This window comes from Talpa occidentalis, unplaced genomic scaffold, assembly GCF_014898055.3.
Source record: "Talpa occidentalis isolate TD23 unplaced genomic scaffold, MPIMG_talOcc4v2.1 talOcc4.10, whole genome shotgun sequence".
NCBI lineage: Eukaryota > Metazoa > Chordata > Mammalia > Eulipotyphla > Talpidae > Talpa > Talpa occidentalis.
Genome location: NW_023600993.1, coordinates 15,444,572 through 15,467,910, shown reverse-complemented (window position 1 = coordinate 15,467,910; position 23,339 = coordinate 15,444,572). Strand labels below are relative to the sequence as shown.

The following is a 23,339-nucleotide window of genomic DNA, read 5'->3' as shown; positions in this document are numbered from 1 at the left end:
AGGATAACAGATTGCAGCCAGGCTACTTTGGTACTTAATAGTTAAGTGACCTTAAATCACTTAACCATTTTGTGTCTCAATTTCTTCATCTGTACCTGGTTTACAAGGGAACAAAGGGAGAAGGACCTGGACTAAAGGGTCCAAGGACTTGATTCATTATCAACTCCCATCCCTCACTGGTAAATATGGTTCCACAGAGTTAACGCAATCCCAAGTCATGTGTGAATGCTGAGATGATTATCACAGACGCCCCAAGGTCATCATGGAGCAGAAAGTGAGAGAGACTGGAACTTTGATTTTGGGGTGACACATTGAAAGGCTGCATCTGCCTAAATTTCACCAAAACTTCTGGGAACTGATCACCATTGAAATGGCTAGAGCAAGAAGTAGGCAAAAGGATTTACATTCAGTAGCATAATTTATCCCTCATTATTTGTAACCTTTTTGGGATTATGTTTACTGGTTTCAAAGAGAAGTTTAGGTCAATATGTTAAAAAATTGGACTTAAAGAATATTGCTAACATCTTCAAGCCCTACAAAACTGCCATTGGAAATATGACATCAAGTCCTGTGATCAGTCTTTTACTTTTTAAGAGAATCTAGGCACACACAATGTTTAAGTTTGGGGATTTGAGTATTTTGGGGAATGTGAAATCTATATAGTGCCTGGTAAGGGGTAAAATTGTTCATGATATTTATTATGTACACATATGTCTTCCTGAATAATAAAAGGATCATCCAATGGATTTAATTAGAATGAAATATCACTGTCCTCAGTAGGTGCCTTCTCAAAGTAAATACTGTAATGTCTAGCAATAAAAATAAAAAACTATAGTGGTGATAGAAGCAGTAAAAAAAAAAAAGTAATACTTTAGCTTAGCTTCTGAATGATAAGCAGTAAAATACATCCTGCTTTAAATGTTCCATGTGAAATAAGTTTTCTAGTCTCTAAAGGATTTATCATATAAAGGTAAGGCCTTGTTACAGTCAGTGCTCTATAGGCCCCCATGTCCTAGGCCTTGGTGAAGACGGAAATCAGTGTTAAATTAGCCTCTATATATTTATTCTGGATTACCACTCAAAGACAAAGTTATTGTTAGAGGTAAGAACTCAGAAAAAGGCATAGAACTTTTTCATGGCTTCCTCATCTGCTGACACTTGTCACAACTGTGGCCTTCTCAAGTGACATCCAACCTTGACCAAGACTAGTCTTTTGAAAAGCAAACAACATATTGATAAGCATTATTTATTATTAAAAAATTAAATTGTTTGCCATTTTAAATAGCAATAAGCAAGATGTTGTGCTCCTTTCACTTTGATCTTTTTTCTAAGAATAAAAAGTGCAGGCGTCCCTGGTAGTGCAGTGGTTAAAGTCTCAGAGCTATCAAGCTATAGCCAACCACTGCAGGCCAGCCTGAGTTCTATCCCAGGCCAGGGAGCTGATCCACATGGTGCAGCAGATCTCTCCTGTCTTGCCCTCTGCTCCCCGCAGCAGTGTATTTCAGTAGATCTGCCTGTCCTGCTCCCCATTCTGTCTCTGGTGAATCCTCTTAGCCCCCGCACCTCTGGCCTACACCCCAGTTCTTGTATGCCTAAATAACTAAAAATAAATCTTAAAAAAAAATAAAGAACAAAAAGTGCATTTTAACCTAGGTTCTTTGTATAAGCTGAATGCTATTATCATATTAATAGTATAGCTAATATTTGTTGAAGTGCTACTCCAGAATCAGGCACTAAGCTACATGCTTTGAATACTCATGCTATTTTCAAAACAAAATTATGAAGTAGACAATATTATCACTATTTTAAAGAAGGAACTGAGACAAAGAGGGTTTGAAAAACTGACCCAGTCAGTCATGCTAGGTAGGAAACAGCAGACCCACTATTCAAACTCAATTCCATTTGAATTCAAAGTAAGCATTATATTATGTAGTTGCCTTGCACTTCAGAAAGAATCTTTGTAGCTACAATTTCTGAAGCTTTTAATCATATAATTCAGGTCAATATTTTATAGATCTGCTAGTGTTTCTCTTTCTCTTTTCAGGTCACATTCAGATCTACATTTTCTCTGTTAAAGTTAACACAACATTCTTATACTTCTGTTTTGTGTTTCTTGGAATGTAGGAGATACTCTGATATAGATGAAATATAATCACTCTATTACTTGTCTATGTTCTACAAAAACCACATCCTTCTCTGAGTCTCTTCTAAGTTCAACTGTATAATCTTCCATGTTTTCAGAATAACCCCACCTAAAAACAATGAAGTCCAATGATGTTGAGCTTACATGTCATAAAATATTCCCTACCCCAGTCCACTAAGCTGTCCCACGGTTGAAGTGATTTTATAATGACACACGTTGCTATTACCAAATACTAAAATCTAAATTACATTTTGATTTTTCTACTTTGCCATTTAACACTAACATCCCTTTCTCTGCTATCAGAAAACCTCAGCACATAATATTTGACTTTCTTTGTAATTCTCAGGACTCCTTTGATATTTACTCTACATTTGCCATTGTCTATCCTTTTCTTTTATTGATTCCTCTACTGTATTTCCCTCTTTGACATCTTGCTGTTCTTTCCCCACCACTTTTTTCTTTTTAGCTTTTGCATGAATAAACATATTAAAACAACACAGGAAAAAAAACAAAATCTTTCACGTGACACAAGTTCAGATAGATGCTTGAGATCTCGTGTTTTCTACTCACCAAATAACAAAGTATTTCCAGAAAAGTTTTCATTTTTATTTATGATTTATTCCCCCAGTGCAATACAGAATTTGCTCAGATTCATCAACCATTTAGCTGTGTAAGAGGGGCTATGACACTTTTATACTTTCACTTTTATTGTTCAGTTACAGAAGTCAAGAAAAAAGATGAGTTCGATGGAAATAAAACATTTCTGTTGAAATCTTTAAATTAGAAGATTAAATTGTGAATTTCTACTTGTATGATCAAAAGAACATACACATTTGTTTATGTGTTAAGTCTACCCAAATAGCCTTAACTTTCCACATAATGTTATAGTAAGAATTTTGTTTTCTAATATCTACCACTGACTCATTTGTAATTATGATACAGTAGGAATTTAAATTACAAAGGATTCATTGGAATAAACCCCCAACTTCCTCCCCTACCCACCCATACTCAATATAAGTATGTGAAAAAAGCTGAAGAATCATACCAGTGTTTTTTCTCCTTTTATCTTCATTGTTTATATCATGACTTGACTCAATGTGTTTTAAGATTAACTATTATACTAATAGAATTGATTGATTGGTAAATATCATCCCCAGTCCCAGTTGTGCATCTCTGGCTATAACCATGCTTTTTGCCATGTGATTTTTGCAGTTTATCCCATTCAAATAGTAAAGTGTATTCCCCCACTCCTTGACTTTAGCTTGGCCATTTGACATGTTGACCAATGTTTTTAAAAAGATGGAGATCTAACATGTTTTCATTTGTTCTCTTATGTATATACATTGCTGTAAGAGGAAAATTCCTGCACAACCCTGCTGATTCCATTAGGAGGATGAGAAATGCATGGCACTAGTCAGTTACCCCACCCAACCAGCTACTCCAAACAAAAACACCCAAACCTATCTACCCAGAGGCACATGAGCTAAATAAATGCTTATTGCTGTGTCACAATGTTTTGTAGTGATTAGTTATGTGCTACCTTTGTAACAAAAGTTAACTAATACAGGTATTTATGAGTGAAATATTCTAATATCAGCATCTATCAGTCTTAATGTATGTACACACGTTTATCATAAATCAATCACATGCCAGTCAAACTCAAGTGTTCTCCATTATTTCTTAAATGTCCCAGTTTAAGCAAAATGAAGTTTTAAAATACAGATATGATGGCTACCACTAATTACTTCATTAACATAAAGAATAGTTAAAAGTAACTTGAAGTCCTCTTATGTATAGGCTTTGATTCATGTTACCGAAAGAAGACTTAAAAAGCACATTTTAGCACCACGGCTACATTTTTCAAAAGTATACCTGAAGGCCACTTTTGAAGAAGATGACAACTTATTTCAAAAATAGTTATTATATGACTAACATTATCACCTGTCAATTTTGGATGATCTTTGATTTTCTTTTGTCACTATAAGTTGGTTGTTGTTTTTCTTTTTGTAATTCACTTGGATCAATCCCAGAATTTAACTAGTATAATAGCATACTTAATTTTATTTTTGCATTCCACAGTCCTTGATAATAGCAAACTAATTTCTGTAGCTGCATTTGATAAAAATATGCTGATGGAACTCATATTTCACATCATTGACTATAATGAGCTATTTTATCAAACTGTCCTTATGACAGTATTATAGAGAAAATGATAAATTTACTAATTTATTCACTTGAGATTCTATTTGAAATTTTTAAAAGAAAGGAGAAGATCAATGAAGTCAGGTAAATTAAGGCTTTCACCAAATGCTACGTATGAGTCTACATAAAACAATAGTACTAACCATGCCTGCTTTTAAGGAATACTAACACTAAAAAAAGCCCAATGAGTTATTACTTTCAATAAAATTCTACAGAACAAATAAGTAGCTGTGAAATGCCCTAATGTGAATACGTATGCACAATGTTTGCCATACTCAATGTAAGTGCTGGTATTGTTTTATATAAAATTGGGGTTTTTTTCCAGTTTGTTGGAATTTTTTATTTTTACTAGGCTTTTAATTTAGAAATTATATGTAAATAGCTATATCAGTGAATGAGAGTTACTAATCATTTTGTGAGAAATTTCAAAAAAACTGTGAAGTAATTAGAAACTGTGACATTGTATCTCTTTGAGTAAACATGAATGAATTCAATTATTAGCCATTATAATACCCAGGAATGGCCAGGTAGGTAAGGTCCTATGTAACCAAACTGCTTAGAAGTATCTGGTAACACTCAGGGATATTTTAGTTTTCCTTTTTCTTGAGATTTATTTATTTATGCACTCAAGAACTGGGGTGGTACTTGGTATAAATGGAAATGATTATGCAAACACAATCTATCCTGCCAAATGTTCAAGTATTTTTTTTCAGTCATGTGCTCTGTAGAATGTATGCTCTTTTAACTTCAGAAACAATATTACCTATAGCATATCAGGATCTACGTGGTCTGGATAAAAGATCTTTCTGTGCTATATGATCACAACATTTTATTTTGGAATATTTTCTCAGTATAAAATGAATTAACTGATTTTTTTTTCCACTTACAAGTGATCAGAAATGAAAATAATTGCTCCACTAAATTATTTAACTTGATCTTTTCTGAGAGTTTCATTCTACTATGAATGACTTTTCTATAAGAAAACACGTAAGTGTAGCTAGTAAGTTTAAGTGGCAACTGTGTTCTTGATGAATGTTCACAGAAAAATACATTGATGACACAACACTGTTTCCTTACTTTCTAATTGTTCTATTTCTAATCTTTCCACTTACTTCATAGAAACTGCCACCTTTCCTTCATTGTAATTAATATATACTCTCCCAAATCCTGAGATGATGAATATTAAATGCAGACATTAAGATTAGAAGAGCATGACATTATTAATGGAAGTTGACACAGAAAGAATGAAACTGTAATTTCTGAAAAATGCAAAATCTTCATTAAATAAATAATGGAAACACAGTAAAAAAAAAATGGGGTAATGTATACAATACAGTTTGGAAAAGATGCCTATGTCTGCCTGAAGAATCCACCTTGAGATTTTCTTCCATAAATCAGAAGGGTTACAATTTCAGGATTGGCAGACCTGGTTTCAGGGAGGAATGGTTCTAAGTTTAAGAAAATCACCTATCTACAACAGGCATATGAAAAAATGTTCAACATCACTTGTAATCAGGGAAATGCAAATCAAAACCACCATGAGATACCATCTTACACCAGTGAGAATGGCACATATTAAAAAAACTAGCAACAACAAATGTTGGCGAGGATGTGGAGAAAAAGCAACTCTCCTGCACTGTTGGTGGGAATGCAAACTGGTCCAACCACTATGGAGAGCTGTGTGGAGATTTCTGGACCTACTAAACATAGAGCTTCCATATGATCCAGCAATTCCACTCCTAGGTATTTACCCAAAGGACACAGAAACATCAATTCCAAAGAGCACCTGCACTCCTATGTTTATAACAGCACTGTTTACAGTAGCTAAGCTTTGGAAACAACCCAAATGCCCAAAAATAGATGACTGGATCAAGAAGATGTGGTCCATATACACCATGGAATATTACTCGGCATTCAAGAAAGATAAACACATGCAATTTGCAGCAACATGGATGGCGCTGGAAGGGATCATGCTCAGCGAAATAAGCCAGAAAGAAGAAGAAAAATACCGGATGGTCTCACTCATAGCAGGAATCTAGAAAACTTAAATAAGGGACCAGGAAAACGAATAACTGTAAGAAAGTGAAAATCAAAATCAACAAAAAACTATGAACCAAAGACACTCTATGGGGGGTAGGGGATGGGGAGGGGAGGGATTGGGGTCAAAATAAGAGGGTTGCAATTGTATGGGGAATATAAAAATAAAATTTATTTAAAAAAATAAAATTCATGAAGTAAAATTAAAAAAAAAAAAGAAAATCACCTATCTGGACCTCACTGGTGGTGCACTTTGAAGCTATTGCCACTGCAGCACAAGTTTGATTCCAGGCCAGGGAGCTGACCCACATGGCACAGCAGACCTCTCCTGTCTTGCCCCGCTGCTCCCCTTAGCAGTGTATTTCAGTAGACCATCCTATTCTGCTTCCCACTCTGTCTCTGGCCTATACCCCACTTCTTATATGCAAAAATAAATAAAAGGGGAAAAAAAGAAAATAACTTATCCAATTGGACTGGCCACTTTTGGAACATCTGTTTGCTTCCCTAAAGTTCAGTCAGTAATAATTGCAAAAAGGCATGCGCTAATTTATGAAAAAGTTAAATCACTGTGGACAAATAACAACAAATAGAGTCACTTCCTGAACCTAAAGAAAAAAAAAACAAAATTGAAAGCGCTGCTGATAAAGAAATATCTGCAAAAACAACTCAGGCCCTGAAACACTCAGTGCCTTTGCCAATAGAACTCAGCTCTAAAACAAAAACCACACATAATTTATGCCTGACCCAAGCTCACGGATCACAAGTAACCTCATCCCGAAGACATAGATATGTACAACACTAGAATATGTTGAAATAGTATGTATAAGCACTACAAATGTGTGAAGTTAAAAATAATGATGGGGGGCCTCCCCTGGTGGTGCAGCGGTTGAGCGCTGGGCTGCAAAGCTGCCCGCAACCTCTGCAGCGCTGGTTCATTCCCCAGCCACCAGCAAGGGTCCCACATGGCGCTCAGACCTCTCCTGCTGCCCCGCTGCTCCCCTCAGCAGTGTACATCGTTGGTCTGCCTGTTCTGCTCCCTGCTCTGGCTCTGGTGAATTCTCTCACCCTCCCACGCTTCTGACTGTACCCAGTGCTTGTATAAATAAATAAATGAATCTTTAAAAAATAAATAAATAAATAGTGATGGGGCCTCCCTGGTGGTGCAACAGGTTGAGCTCAGCGCTGTGAAGCTGACTGCAGCCTCTGCAGTGAGGGTTGGATCCGGCCAGCCAGCGAGATACACACATGGTGCAGCAGACCCTCTCCTGTCTTACCTGCTGCTCCCTTCAGCAGTGTATTTCAGTCAGTCTGCCTGTTCTGTTCCCCGCTCTGTCTCTGGTGAATTCTCTACCCCGCGCCCCGCACCTGTGGCCTGTACCCCAGTTCTTGTAGAAATGGATTTATTTATAAAAGATTTATTTATGCATACAAGAGCTGGGGTACAGGCCAGAGGTGTGGGGAGGGCAGTGAGAGGATTCAACAGAGACAGAGTGAGGAACAGAACAAGCATATCAACCAAAGCATACTGCTGAGGGGAGCAGCAGACAAGTCAGGAGAGGTCTGCTGCGCCATGTGGGTAGCTCCCTGGCCGGGGATTGAACTTGTGCTGCAGTGGCTGCAGACAGCTTCATAGGTTGTGTCTTAACCCCTTGTGCTACCAGGGAGGACCCCTAAATTGATGAATCTTTAAAATAAAAATAATGATGATGATGAAAATAACTACTTGTCATGATAATTATACCTAAAATTATTGAGGCCCCAGGAATTTGCTTGTATTGTACACAGATGTGTTTAATATTTTACTGACAAGGAAACTGAAGTTTTGAAAGATTCAGGCGGTTGCCTAAGCTCACACAACTATTATAAGACTCATCAAAATCTAATATTTCTTAATGTTGAAAATTTACATTAACTTCTGAGGTTTTCATTTGTGTTATAGTTTCACTTGAGCTATAATTCATAAAGAATGATAAATGAGGGATTATTTATTTTCATGGCATAAAGAAATATAGCACATAATTATATTTCCACAATATCATCAATAAACTGAACTAGTGATAAAGTTGTATGTCTATTGGAAAGATTTAGGATTGGTCAACCCAGTATTCAGAAAGTGACTTTTTTAATGTCTACCTTTTCAAAGAGAGGATAACTCCCACATCCTAGATAAATGAAGAATTCTAGCAACTTAGTGATTGGTTCCACATCTTTCTTTTGAAACTACTTTTTAGATAAAATTGCATAGAAAACTATCCCACCCCAGTTCCAGACACTATGGAAAACAGAACAGAAATTTCTTAGAATATTGAAAGTAGATCTACCAGATGATTCAGCAATTCCACTCACAGGTATCTACAATACCCAAAGAATGCTAATTTGAAGGAATATATGCACTCCTATGTTTACTGCTGAACTATTTACAATAGCTAAGCTATGGAAACAATCTAAATGTTCAATGACAGGGGAGTGGATTAGGAAGAGGTGGTACACATACACAATGAATACTACTCAACCATAAGAAAAGATAAGTTCTTGACTTTTACAACAACATGGAACTGGGAGAGATTACGCTAAGTGAAATAGAAAGACAAATATTGGGTGGTGTCATTTATATGCAGAATATAGAGAACCAAGCCAAAGGGTCAGAGATAACCAAACCAAAAACAAACCCTAGAACTCTGACTGTAAAACTGAGGCTACTAAAAGGGAAGTTAAAGGGGGAGAACAAAACGGGTAGTGAGGACCATGGACTATGGTGGACATTCGGTGCCTCGGTGGTAGGTGTGATGTGTGACTAAACACCTGAAGGATGTGATCGTATGCCTCTAACATTGGTTGTAAGCCAATGTGACCTCAATAACATTTTAATTTTCAAAAATTAAAATGCCTTAAAAGACATATATAACAACCCTTAAGTAGAAGAATAGATGAAGGAAGAGTGAGTGGATGGATGGATGGATGGATGGATGGATGCATGCATGCATACATACATACATACCTACCTACTTTGTCTCTGATATTTTCACACTGAACCCTAAGTGAGGAGGTGGTGTATGGTTCTATGAAATTGTCTACAGACTTCTCTGGATCTTTGCGACATTCAGACTCTGCTTCTTTCCTGTCTGCTTCTTTCCTGTCTGCTACCCCATATTACAGCTGGTTCCAGCTGGTTTACCTGTGATACCTGATAGAAATTGCCTGACCACTGTACCACTGGTTCTAGAAAAACCCACCCAGTTTTTTCCCCTGTCACCTATACAAAGGTTACCAACAGGAAAGCTACAAAAAATAATAATAATAATAATAATAAGACTCAACTGAAACACATTTGTCATAATCCAGGGAAGTCTGTCTGCCCCTAAGGATATGATATATTACCTTTTCTTCCTGTTGAGTGAGAATACAGTAAAGTATGTTTCTCTTTTGCTTTGTCCTCCAGGAAGGCAGAAAACAAGTTTACAGCTTAACCATGTAAGGTTTTGGTGGTTTTTATACTGCTCCTTATTTCCATCCTTGCATTTCTGTCCCCTCACTTTATTAAAGCTTTCCCAGCTGTTGATTTTATTTATATTTACCTCTAAATTAAGGATTTACCTATAATTAAGGATCTCTCTAACTGGGTTTCCTTAGACACTAGTTCTTATATATGTTAATAGATGCTAATTTGAGGGGAAAAACAGATTCCTTTTAAAATGTATTTGGAAAATGTTACATAATTATAACCCCATGCCATCTTCAAGAGTGAGTATGTACTATTACAAGTTTTACAGACTCCATTCAATTTCATTTAAACAAAATTCCAAACCAATTTGAGCATGAAGTAGTTTTGTCAAGATACGTACAAATATCACAACAGTATTGCTTGGGAAGCATGATATATATATATATATATATTTTTTTTTTTTTTCCTGAAAACCACTTAATACCTTTGGGGGAACAACAAAAGGTAAGAATGAATAGAAAATGAACAATAAAAGACAATTTAGAACTTTCTAATTTTTGAAAATTAAAAAAAAAATGACATTTTTGTGGCCTCCCTGGTGGCGCAAGGAGTTAAGCACCACACTATGAAGCAATCCACAGCCTCTGCAGCATGAGTTCCATCCCCGGCCGGCCAGGGAGCTACCCACATGGTGCAGCAGACCTCTCCTGGCTCTCCAGCTGCTCCCCTCAGCAGTGTACTTCAGTCACTCTGCTTGTTCTGTTCCCCAGTCTGTTTCTGGTGAATCCTCTCATCCCCTGCATCTCTGGCCTATACCCCAGTTCTTGTATGCATAAATAAATCTTTAAAAAAAAATTGACATCTTTCCCAAATTGTATAGCATTATCATTTTAATTTCCAAGTTGTATTCTAGAGTAGAAACCTTTATGCCCATTTTTAAATAGCCTTTTTGAAGAAAGATTTTAAAGCAGCTTAAAGACACACAAATTTAAGAAGAGACAAAAACCACTTTCACACACAGACTGTAAAAGAGAAGAATGAAACCTTATTTCATAACTCATAAATCACCTGGAATGAAAAAGTCTATTAAAAAAGCTAAAGACTAGATAGATTTTGGAGAGATTGGAGAAGAGATTTTTCCAGAGAGAGCCAGCATGCAAAAACTTGGCTCTTGTCAATAGAATTCCTTAGGGAAGGGGAAGACTCAGCAAAAAGAATGGAAGCCAAGAGCTAAGGCAGAAGATTCAAGTGACTACCACAAACAAGATGAATCCTCTAGTCTGTCCCACTGGACTATAAGCCTAGTGAAGGCAGGGACCACAATAGCCATGGTGACCATTATGTTTTCTATCACCATTCTATTACCACAGCATTACCATTGTATTACACTTAGGTTGTTTTCTTGCATCGAAGTACATCATCATTATTATGCTTTCTAATTGTCCAAAGTTCTTTACTTACTCTCCCTCCATAAGATCTCATTTCACACAAAAAATTGCCTGTTCCAAAATTCTACTCTGCTTTTTCTCCCTACCCTCCCAGTCTCACTTCAAATTTTTCATTTATTAAAAAAAAAAACAGTATAACTATTATAAGAAAAAAAATCATGCTTAAATTTTCATTATTCCTCATTCTGAGGTATAGTCCTTACATTTAGTATTTATGAAATATCAATTTATCTAAAAGCAGATCCATATACTTAATATAATAAAACTTTTCTCCTCTTTAAATATTATTAATGATACATATTACAATTATTGATATCTTAGAATGGAAGAAACATAGTAATTACTATTTATAGATAAATGGTTGGTATTTCTTTTTACTTTCTCTTTTAATAGCAGTTCCTTTGGAAGCAAATAATAGAAAACAATTCTACTTAATGGTGAAAAGGGAATTTATTTCCTCACATAACCAAAAATACAAAAGGTCAGGCAAGGCTAGACCCAAAAGATTAACTGATGTCTTCAAGGCTCTGCTCTTTCACCATTACTCTTTTGGGTTGGCTTTTTTTTCCCCTGCAGGCTATCTCTAAGTGGTAGGAAAGTGACCATTCACTAGTAGTTCCAAGATGTCTTAGTCCTAAGAGCTCTAATCCCACTAATGCAAGAGTATCTTTCCTGATAGATCTGGCAAATGTTCAAGAATGTGATGGATGGAAGATGGAGAAAGTGACGTTTTCACTGATCCTTCTTAGGTGACAGAGCACAAAGAGAATCCCAAATGGTATGGATTTTTCACTGTTTAGATTTCCAACACCTGCTAAATTAGAGATAAACATCAATAAAATGACTTGTTCTGAAGAGTGTTCAGGATAGGGTAAGCATATCACAGTTCTCAATTGATTATGGGTGACCAAAACAAAAAGTCACCATCATTAAGCATCTCCAATCTATTCATCCAGTGACATTCTGATAACACATCTCTTAGCTTTACTTTGTTTTCTCATTGCTGGTTTAGTGCTCTGAGTGTTAAAATTGCATCCACTATGATTCTTCTTTTTCTACATTTCTTTAAAAGAAGTAGAAATCATTAAGTCTAGAAGAGAGCGTCACTGTCATTTGGTCTGCCACTCCTGTTACTATTCACCTCATCTTGTAAACAAGATGCAAAGTAAATTGAGATTTCCCAAGGTCACAGAGAATATAAGAAGCATCCAATTCTCTCTCCACCAAACATGTTTGTAAACTTAAAAATATAAATCTGCTTGTAAAATCATTAAAAAAAATTTTTCTCATCTTAAATTTCCCATAATTCAAGGACAAGTAACTATCTCTCACCAGCTACAGTGCAGCTTAAAGGAAAAAGGAGTTGCCACCAAGTTGTATCAATAGCTCAGGAAATGTGTCAGTTTGGCCCATTGATGTGACTCACTTTGAGGGTTTAAATAAGGGGAAAATGGCTTACAATTGATAAGTTTTTTCCATTTCATTTTTAATTTTTTTAAGTACAATTAATCTCAAAGTGTGATTCTCTCTAAACATGAAAATAACTCCTCCAAATATTCCTTTTTAAAAAGTTTTCAAGATGCAAAGGCATTTTATGTTCTGTAGATTTGACTTTAACACCTTCATAAGCATTATACTGTTTTCAGTTGACTCCAGGGTATGAAGAGCAATTCCTCACACTTTATCAGCTTTTGACAATAAGCACTTATGGGCCTGAGTGATCTAAAATAGATTAATGAGGCACTAAAGTACTTTAATGAATAATGGAGCATTTTAAAATTTATTTTGTTTTTTAATTCATTTAACTGCAATCCATTTAACAGCTGAAATACTCCCTCCTGAACATATTAAAAGGCACATTACATTGAAGTTTTATTAATTTATTATGTTTCAATTCATTTATCATTTATTCATTTAATTAATTTATTCACTAAATTGTGTTTTACCTTATAAGCACTATAGAAATCAGTGATTTTATTAGGTTTTATATGCAACACAATAACTTTTCTGCAGACTAACCAAGGAATTTGAAATCTATGAATAAGAACACCATTGGCATAAGGCAAAAATACAGCTACCATTGAAAGAGTACAGGATGAACTCAAGAAGTCTGATTCTGCGGCCGTTGGAAGGTAGAGTTTTTTTAAATAATCAAAGATGATTTGAGGACATTCTACTTCCTTCACCTATATTCCCCTTCCTCTCAGAAATTCACGCATTTTTTTATTTATTTTCACCAACACATGGCAAGCTTATTAAGGAAAAGAGAATAAGCAAAGAAAAACACACATAGACACAGTCTTAAAAGAACTGCCAGATTCATGATTTTAAAGCATAACCTTTACCCTGACTTCACTGTCAAAATAATAAAAATCTTAAACTGATTCACACCAATTCCCACATGCTCCCAGATATAGAAAATGGGAAGTCTTGAAGTAGCACTTCAAGAATCTTTACCTATCGTACCTATCCAGACAGTAATTTGTGAATGATATTTGTCAGACTAGGTGGGAGGGATTTTCCTTTTCCCATGAAATGACAATGTTTTACCAGCCATCTATGTGGAAGTCTCCCATGATCCCTTGGAGTAATTTAAGACTTTTTAAAAAATAGTTTTTTTCTTAGCAGATTATAACTCTGTTTATCTGTGAGATTTAACTAGAAACTACTTTGTCCTTTGGGTCCACAAAACCAAAGCTTTTGTTGAGAAAGCTTGTTTTCTTGGTCTATTCAACAGCCTTGACTACCTTAAGCTACCATCTGCCAAAGCAACTGAAAAAGATTGCGCTGCCTTGCTTAACACTACATAGCTTCAGCAACTGGGTTGATGCATGCAAATCCACTGTCCAACCTTGACAATGGATAAATTCTAGATCATTCTTGCTGCTGAACCATTTCTAAACTTAACAGTACAATTCTTCAATCTCTGTGTGTTGGTCTCAGTCCCAAGTCCCTACCTTCCTCCTTTGCATTGCACCGTGCCGTATGCATCTTTCAATAAATATCTACTGTGTGAATGGGTAAATAAAAGAATCCAACTCTCTAGGTGCCCCAATGTAACTAGTGTCTTTGCTTTATGCCCCAATCCCTCAGAAACTGGAGTACTTGTCAACATCTGAGTTTCTCATACCTAGTGTTTGACTATGCTGAGGGGCCATCTAAACCACTCCTATTTCAATCACAGCTTTCTAAATTGTGGTAAACATTTGAGCGATCATATGCCATCACACAGATTGCGGAATAAGCCCAGTTTGGGAAAGATCTGGTCAAATTTGGTATCTTTGAACATAAAGAAAGAATGAGAACATTCAATTCCACTAGCTTTTAGACATTGTTACAACACTGTCTAGCCTAAAGGGCATTTTATAGCACTTACATCTCATTCTAAAGACTTCACAAAATTAAGTGATGGGAATAAACAGAAAGTAAAAGTATACTAGGAAATGTATTTGACTCAGCAATATTTGGCAAAGTGATTGCTCAGAACCATCCACTGCCTTTCTAAATTCTGCCCATAACTTGCTTGCTCACAGATTTCTCCTAGAACTATGACAATTTGTCTACTGTCACTTTTCTAGAATTTTATTTGTTGCTGCTACAGTGTCAAATACTTGAATATAATTTGATTTATATTTTTCTTCTAGTATTGAAGACAGTTGAACAAGATTTCAAATAAATTTATTCTAAAACCCTTTGGGGAGGGGACTTTTTAAAAATAGCACTTAGCCTTATCTAAAATTGTGATCAACCACACCTAGAAAAATGCACCTATGTTTTGGGCCTCCCAGGTGGCGCAGCGGTTGAGCGCTGGGTTGCGAAGCTCCCTGTGGCCTCTGCGGAGCCGGTTCAATCCCTGGCTGCTCCCCGCCCACCAGAGGAGGTTCCCACATGGCGCGCAGACCTCTCCTGCCGCCCGCTGCTCCCCTCAGCAGTGTACTTTGGTCCTTCTGCCTGTTCTGCTCCCCGCTCTGGCTCTGGTGAATTCTCTCACCCTCCCGCGCTTCTGACTGTATCCAGTGCATGTATAAACAAAACAAAACAAACAAACAAATAAATAAATAAATACATGCCAAAAAATAATAAATTAAATTAAAAAATTAAAAAAATTTAAAAAAAATGAATCCATTAAAAAAAATGCACCTATATTTTAAGAGTAACTTTCTATTACTTTAGCTTGATGTACATTTCCGAAATTAAAACATTGAAAATGGACAATATTTTTCACTTAGGGTAAAAAATGCTATCTTGTTTCCACATCATTTTTTCTTTTGAAAATGTATACGCATGTATAGATAACTGAAGTTTTTAAATAATTTTCTAAATAAAATTGCCCCCAAAATCTGTTAATCAAAGTTCAATGCAAAACACATAAAATAATAAACACTTTGCTAGTTAGAATCCATTTACAGCACTGAAAAACTATCAGCTCAAGATTAAAGACAAATAACTAGCAGCATCTTTTGTGTATATTCTAGAAAGTTCAACAGAGTAAAAACACTAGAGAGGGGTTGGCAGAGGGACTCTATGGAAGTAATTACAACAATTAGATAACTTTTCTATTATTCATTGGAGCCAGTAACATTCAAAATTAAAGCATTTTACCGTAGTTATTGATCATGTCTCTGTTTTACAGAATAAAAGTACTAGGAATAAACAGGCATTACTTTAAAAGAAATAGCCTTGATTATACTGAGCAAAACATATAGATTGATAATCTTAACAGAAATTGCCTGAAAATTATAACTGCAATCTTAATTAAAATTCTAGGAAAACTGGCAAAGTTAGGAAACTAAATTTAAAAAGACACACAGGTTTCCTCCTGTATCTCAAAGTAGAGTGTTCCTATGAAACCTAAGTTGAAACTGAATAAAGCAAAGAAGCAATTACCATTAATTTATAAGGAAAAATGTTTTAATACTTCCAGATCCAAAAAAATAACCCAGGAAATGATACCAAATTACATATAAAATTTAAATAACATGATCATATAATAAAAACAAAAATGATTTGAAAAAACACAGCCAGTAAAAGTACAATTTCTGGGAAAAATCTTGATGGTGCTGTTATAGATTCGCTGCTGCACCACAAAACAAGTTATTTTCACTTTTCCTCTTTTGTCACAGAAGTGAAAATTCTCTTTGGATTTCTTTTGGTTAGTGAAAACAGGTACAGAGGAATAAAAGACAGGTTGAAATGCATCAAGACTTTTAAGCATTCAAAATATATTTTAAAAATTTTGATGTTGGCTGATACTTTCACATTCCACAGGAGACAATAAAATAGACTGCCATGTTAAATCTGAGAACATAGTCAAACAAGAGAACATGATGGGATATTTGGCATATTCTCATTTCAGGAGAGAACCAATCCATTGTATATAATCGTTAGTTCTTGAGATTTATACTTTTCAGTCATAGACCAAAAACTCTTTTTGGCGTATGTTAATATTGAATACTAGAGTGAGGCAGCTAGTCTTCTTTCGGTTCTATTTCAATCATTCTGATGATCATATAAAGGAAGCCCCAATTGTCAATTCTTGTTAGAGAAAACTTTTTTAAGACTATTTGGGGTTTTTTTGGGGGGGCCAGAGGGGCTTCCCTGGTGGTGCAAGGGGTTAAGCACAGCACTGTGAAGCTATCCACAGCCACTGCAGCATGAGTTCGATACCCAGCTGGCCAGGGAGCTACCCATATGGCTCAGCAGGCCTCTCCTGTCTCGCCCACTGCTCCCCTCAGCAGTGTATTTCAGTAAATCCACCTGTCCTGCTCCCCACTCTGTCTCTGGTGAATCCTCTCACCCCTGGCACCTCTGGCCTCTACCCCAATTCTTATATGTATAAATAAATAAATCTTAAATTAAAAAAAAACTGTTTTTCAATTGATCAAAAAAAGCACAAAGAATAGAGAAAATAACTGCCAACATTTATATAGCTTTGCTATGTGCCAGACACCCTTCTAAACACTTCTCACATAGTTTATTTTATCAACATTATAATCCTATGAATTAAATACAATCAATATCCCCATTCTACAGATTTAAAAACTTAGGAGATAAATCATTTGCTAAGATCATCCAAGTGATAAGTGACAGAGCAAGGATCTGACTAGGCAATCTAGCTTATGTTCTTAACTAGTCTTCTACGCTTCAAATGGTCCAAAAGAATTTATGGTGACAAGTTAGGCTACCTTCTGCTCTTCTTCCAGCCATTTACTCACTCTTTTCTCCCCTCAGAAGACAACCACTACCACTAGTTTCTTGTAAACACATCCAGAGATATTTGACACATATAAAAATATATGTAAATCCCTAAATGATTTATAAGTTTATAATTAGTCAGAGCAAATAAGCCATTTTTGTATCAGTAGACATATAACATATTAAAACATGGATACTCAATCATTTAATTTGTCATGTTTTCATTTATGTTCTATAGCTCTCTTACATGAAATCCTTGAGTTATTTTTTTTAGCAAATATGTATTGAATGATGCAGAGAATAAAATAGTACCTACATAGAAAAAGCAATATGTAATAAATAAAAATCCGGATATATGGGTATATATTAGAAAATGAAACTTTTTTCAAATAATCTACTTTACATAAAATCTTCCAGTTTTAACAGCTGTATTCTATTCTGTTATATAACTGTACTATAATTTTTTACTAGTCGATATCAATGAGTATTTATGTTAAAATAACCCTGGACCTAGGTCATTTGGCACAGTCATAAACAAACCTCTAGTATACACTGATAGAAGTACATTTGCTAAGTAAGAGGATATGGGAAGTTTTTATATTTGCACTTACAAAGAGAGAGTATGCCTCAGAATGAGAGCCTTAAACAAGTCACAGTAGCTGGCTATCCTCCTTTAATGACATTTGTTTTCTTTTCTATTGTTTATAAATTTTAAATAAAATTACCTAGCATTTTCTTAAGGTTTCTTTTTTTTTTTTTTTTTTTTTTGCACAGAACTGGGGTCTAGGCCATAGGTGAGGGGGTGAAAGGATTCGCCAGAGTATTACCTAGCATTTGACTAGTGATACTAGCTTTCCAGTTATGAAAATAATATAAACTTTCTTTAATGAAAAGAGTCAATTTTTACAGATTCATTGTACAAATTTTATGCTGAATATATACATGAAGGTGGTACTTGAATAGTTAAAATGTATGAAAGCCATTGAACGCTAACAGTTTCCTTGACTGTGTTTAACAGACAACAGAAAAAAGGAAAATGTGGAGGGGTAATAATCATTTTTAAACAAATCCAAATTTGCTTCTGTAGCTTTAATATTTTCATGAGGATAAGTGTCTCCAATCTGGATGAGTACCACCTGGTTCACAGCCATTCTTTGCAACTGGTTGTACAACTTTAGCTTCATTCAAAATGACAGTCCCTCAGACGCCCCTGCATGGTGGTTTCACTCCCACTGACAGACTAGTATAATCTTATTCTACCTCATGCCTGCTACTTTATTTTCCTTCTCCTTAATGCCTAATAAAGGGTACTCAATAAATGTTCACCACCCAACACAATTCAAGGTTTCCACAGATTACATGACTGAGTTCTATCCATAAACATGTTACATAGATTTTTACAGATATTGCTGAATCTATAATTTGTCTGCTGCTTTCAGTTTGCCAGAATGCTCTTAAGTTCAACTGTGTTGCCATATCTAACATATCTTTTGTGTGTTTAAGTTGCCCATAGGATCCAACAATTTCCCTCTCTCACAAAGCAATTCTGAATAATAGTATATCATTTCACAAAGCATGTCAATAATTTTGGATGTGGTCTTTCCCTGTGGACCTATTGACATTCTTAGGTAAGAATTATACTTACAGAAAAATAAAAACACATATCTATGTAGTTACTTTCTTTGATTCTTTCGTAACACATGTTCTTTAGTAATTTAAAAGATGTTCAGCTGTTAATCTCAAACTTTGGACTCAGAATTTTTTTCCAAATTATATTCCAAATTCTATATTGTTTTCATATATATTTTGTATTAAATTATTAGCCAAATATAGTGTCCAAATACACTTATAGAATTTCTGATCTTTACCCCAGAAACTACTTTTTTAACTCATAGGTTGAAATCATTTAATTAAACCAAACCATGCACTGTGAACTTTTAACTGTTTTACTGACAAGTACTTTAATTACCTTTCTGTTCCCATAAAGACTAAAGTTTAAAATTTTGTAGCAGTCAAAGAATTTTTCACTTATTTTAAGTGCAAAGTGCCACAGCTAATTGTTCATTTTAATCCACAAATTATTTTTCAGTAGCATCTCTATTTTTAATTCAAATTTTATGGAATATATTACATGCTTGCCATTGGACAAACACAAAACATTGGTAGAATAATTTATCTCAAAGTGAAAAATTCCAGCACTCAAGGTCTACAATCCATTCAAGAAATATAAACTACAAACTCTTTAAAGAAGGAGATTCTTAAAATCAACACACAGTTTTCATTTCATTATATCATATCAGGTTCCAATTTTATTCCAAAGATTTCCTAAGGCAATCTTAGTGTATGTCAATTTTTGTTTCAATTACTCCAAAATTACATATAGAAGTGTTCTTCTAATGATTGTTCACATTCATTTTAATATTATTTAAAATACTACAACACATATCAGGCTTTCTTTTCCTTGCTAACTAATGCATATTCCTTTGGTATTGTTTTCCGATAGTTTTCTGGTTCCTTACCTGGCTCCTAACAGTTTACGGTTATTGAGAAAATTAATCAAGTTCCAATTCCTCCCATTGTACTTCTTAGAATGGGTCTGGACCAACAGGATCAATGATTTTCTAAAATAATTGCAGCTACCACTTACTGAGCCCTTGTCATGCGTTGTATTAAGTATGAAAATGTAGACTATTTTCTATAAACACTGTAATGACCCATGATGTAATTAATATTATTGTCTCCAGCTGTGGATAAGGAAAATGAGTATTAGAAAAGTGAACTATTTTCCCAATAGTACCTATCTCATGTGAAGTAGAATTGGGATTCAAGCCCAGAGCTGTCAGGTCAAACTCAAATGCCATGGTTATTTAATGCCAAGCTAATTAGTTTGGGTCTAATGTTTGATTTATATTTTGTCTTACAGAAGATGAAAAAAAAGCTGTATTTCAAGGCCACCCATTGCAAAATTAATATTAATCAGTAAACTACAGGTAGACACTGATGATTTAAAATAATTCCTTTTGATAAACAATTTACTTCTCACTACTGGAAATTACTAAAATACATCTTAATAACAACAGGTCAATGTCTTCCATTTTTATCCTAAGTTAATTTATCCTTATTTAATTCCATTGTTTGCTTCACTATGACCATTTTATGCTTCACTATGACCTCTACATTCTTTTCTTTGTGCACTCCTAGGTCCACATCAGGTAGTCACAGTGCAGAAATGCAGAATTTCATTCTAAATGGAGACAGATATTCACATGTATTATGATTGAGTGCTTACCTTTCTCTGGGTACACACATCCATTCTAACATATAAAATTCCTTTTAAAAAACAAAAAAAATGGTTTATCTAGAACTAGATAGCCTGTATTATTTAAAGCTTTCTGGCACCATCTTATATTTGCAGAGTATCTTAATTGTTTTGAGTGGCTTTTAAAAGCAAGATAATACAGTACAGCATAATTTTTGTTGTTGTTGTTGCCAAGGGGCACCTGCCGTCAGAGGCAGAGTTGGCACTGAAACTGTGCTATTAAATCACAATTCCCCCATCTGTTCCTTAACCCACCCAGCAGCATGCATGCCCAAAGGTTTAAATAAAAAACAGAGCCAGATATTCATCAATGAAGCTAAATTTCTCACTCATCTTTCCTCTTTGAATTCAGCAATTTCACTGCTTTATTACACTGTTAATCATATAAAAGCATACATACTTAAAATACAACTGCATTAACTTTAGAAGATATCTACAAGTGAAATGCATAGTAGGATATGATGCTAGAACAATAGTTGGTTTATATAGCTTTTCTTCAAATGCTTTTCAATATTTGTTCTGAGGGTAGAAAGGGGTATATACTTAATAGAGATTGACAGGTTGTTGTTTTTTGGTTTTGTTTTTTTCTTTTTCAAATTCCTTATATAAATGTCATAAGAGGGTAGCAGGCAGGGCTGTAATAGATTTATTCTGTTTTTCTTTTAACTAGTTGCTAATACTCAAATCAAGTAGTTTACATAAAAACCAGATTTCCAGCATCCTTCCAATTATCAGTCCGGGTTACAGTCACCACCATACTCCGCATTCTGAGTATCTGCTGTTCCTGCCAGACAGATCATGAACCCCCAGTTTTCCCCCATCTCTCCTCATCTGCTTCACTGATTTAACTTAGGCAAGTTACCTGCCTAATTTGTCTGAAGATGGAATTTGTGGCTCTGGAAGAACTTAATGGGCTCTGAAAGGTATCTCAGGAAACCTGACTCAAAATAGTAAAGTATGGTGTGTCCAATGACAGATGCACTCATTATAAAATCTCCATGAAATCTATTATGCAAAATGTTGAGCCAAAGCCTGAACTGCTGCTGTGTGGATCTAAAAACATCATGATCCATGAAAACCCTAAAAGGAACAAATTTACCTGACCCCAGATACATTCCCCCTTCAAAATTATCAAAAACAAGTTAAATTAAGAAATCACAGAGAACTTAGTTATTTAGCATATCAATAAACATGTTTTCAAATAAGGCCTGAAAAACCCTTGATTCAATTGACTTTTTAAGTGAATCATTTTAATACCTAATAGACTGCAAAATGCATCTATTTTAAACAGAGACTTCGGACAAAGAGTGACTTTTAGAGTAAATACAGATTCCAACATAGTCCCCAGGAAAAGAAAGAAAATTTCCAAATCTAATCCAAACCTGATTCTATCCAGAGAGTTCTTCCAAGCAAATGAGAGGAACAATATAAAAAGAAACTTCCAAAAAAGAAAAATATTCTCATTTGCTTATTTTTATGTTTGTGAAATAAGAAATATTCATACAGAATAAGCTTCTGGAAGTCTTTCATAAGACAGTACTGTCTCAAGCATGTGCAAAACTGTCAAGATTGAATAGAATTTGACACAGTTATAAGAATGGCATTCCATCATGTTGGCACTGATTAAGGGTTTAGTTTACATTTAGGGAATGCACCACCTTTAAATGGCATTTCCATTAATCCATCCTATATTGCTGACAGAAAAAGCTCAGTCATAATGCTTTGTCAGGTATTTTTATCTCATGCAAGAGCTTGCTCTCATGAGCAATTATAATCTAATTAAAGTCATTAATGTTTACTCCTTCGGGAAATACAGTTATTCATAGATATCTGAATCTTTTGTTTTTCCATCTACTATACAATTTATATTTTGTCTCTTACTTCTGAAACTTCAGGAGTTATTTTCCTGTCACCCTAAAATAGAAATGTACCCTGTGGTAATGTTTTCAATATAGCTATTTGCAGTTAAATTGAATAAAAAATGAATAATGTGTTTATTAAGGGTATCAGGAGTAGAGATGCAACTTTTCTCATTATGTTATATTACTGTTTCTGCTGAGCTACAAGATATTAATAATTTTATAACATAAATAGTAGATTAAGCTTTGAAAAGTCATAACATCTAGAAGAGTATACCTGGGCTGCAATTCTTCTATGTAGTGGCAATATCCTTTAAATCAAAATAAAATATAAATATGGTACAAACTTTTAAAATTTTATTTTCCTGGGAAGTGTTTTCATTTTTTAAAACTAGAGTGCATTTTTATATTGATATTATAATATTACCATCAACCATCAACCAATATACCTAAAGGGTCCTTAAACAAATAATGTATGTATTAGAAAAGTAAGACAAGATAAATTGTTTTGTACTGTTTACTTAGCATTGCACATACCACATACTCTATTTCAAAGGACAAATAAGCTTAAATATTAATGAGTAATAATGGCTTACATCTTTTTCAGAATTTACTGCCCAGGCACTGGCTTAAAATGCTTTGTATTACCTCATTGACTCCTCGCACCTTGTTGATATGAACCTCTTTTACAAAA

General features: G+C 34.8%; 1 pseudogene; it reads left to right on the top strand.

The window, feature by feature from the left end:
* Nucleotides 1–7,194, top strand: part of LOC119237555 (MICOS complex subunit MIC27-like) — a 54,758-nt pseudogene extending 47,564 nt beyond the window's left edge.
* The last annotated feature ends 16,145 nt before the right edge of the window (nt 7,195–23,339 follow it).